This window comes from Chrysochloris asiatica, unplaced genomic scaffold, assembly GCF_000296735.1.
Source record: "Chrysochloris asiatica unplaced genomic scaffold, ChrAsi1.0 scaffold00197, whole genome shotgun sequence".
NCBI classification, from domain to species: domain Eukaryota; kingdom Metazoa; phylum Chordata; class Mammalia; order Afrosoricida; family Chrysochloridae; genus Chrysochloris; species Chrysochloris asiatica.
In genome coordinates this window covers 2,632,480-2,633,554 of record NW_006408715.1, presented here as the reverse complement: position 1 = coordinate 2,633,554, position 1,075 = coordinate 2,632,480, and positions in this window count along the sequence as shown.

Here is a 1,075-nt window from a genome sequence, read left to right as displayed (position 1 = left end):
AACAAATTTGAAACTTACAAGAGATGGATACATTTTTAGATAAACACGACCTACCTAAACTCACCACAGAGTGAAGTAGAAGACTTGAACAGCCCATAACAATAGAAGAAACTGAATCAGGTCATCAAAAAAAACCCAACCAAAAGAAGTCCAGGTCCAGATGGCTTCACTGGTGAGTTCTACCAAACATTCAAGGAAGAGTTGTCAAGAATTCTACTCAAATTAATCCAGAATATAGAAGAGGATGGAAAACTTCCTAATATATTTTATGAAGCAAGCATAACCTTCATACCAAAACCAGGGAAGGACATCAATAAGAGAGAAAATTACAGACCAATATTCCTCATGAACATAGATGCAAAAATTCTCAACAAAATCCTAGCCAACAGAATCCAGCAGCACACCAAAATTATAATACATCATGACCAAGTGGGATTCATATCAGGGATGGTTCAACATTAGAAAAACAATCAATATAATTCACCATTAAAAACAAGAAAAAAAACCCATATGTTCATATCAATTGATGAAGAAAAGGCATTTGACAAAATCCAACATCTATTCCTGATAAAAACACTCAACAAAATAGGAATTGAAGGGAAATTCCTCAACATAACCAAGAGCATATATACATTAATCTCAAAGGAGAGAAACTGAAAGCCTTCCCTCTGCGAACAGGAACCAGACAAGGATGTCCTTTGTCACCACTCCTATTCAATATCATGCTCGATTTATTAGCAAGAGCTATATGGCAAAATAGAGAAATCAAGGGCATAAATATTTGCAAAGAGGAAGGAAAACTCTCTCTATTTGTAGATGATATGATCCTATACATAGAAAACCCCAAAGACTCAGTAAAAAAAAGTGACTAGACCTCATTGGAGGATTTAGCAAAGTGGCAGGGTATAAGATCAACATACAAAAATCAATTGGATTCCTCTATACCAATAACAAAAGGGATGAAAAGGACCTTAGGAAAACAATATCATTTACAATAATCACCCAAAGGATGAAATATCTAGGAATAAATGTAACCAGAGAAACAAAGGACCTATACAAAGAAAACTACAGAACA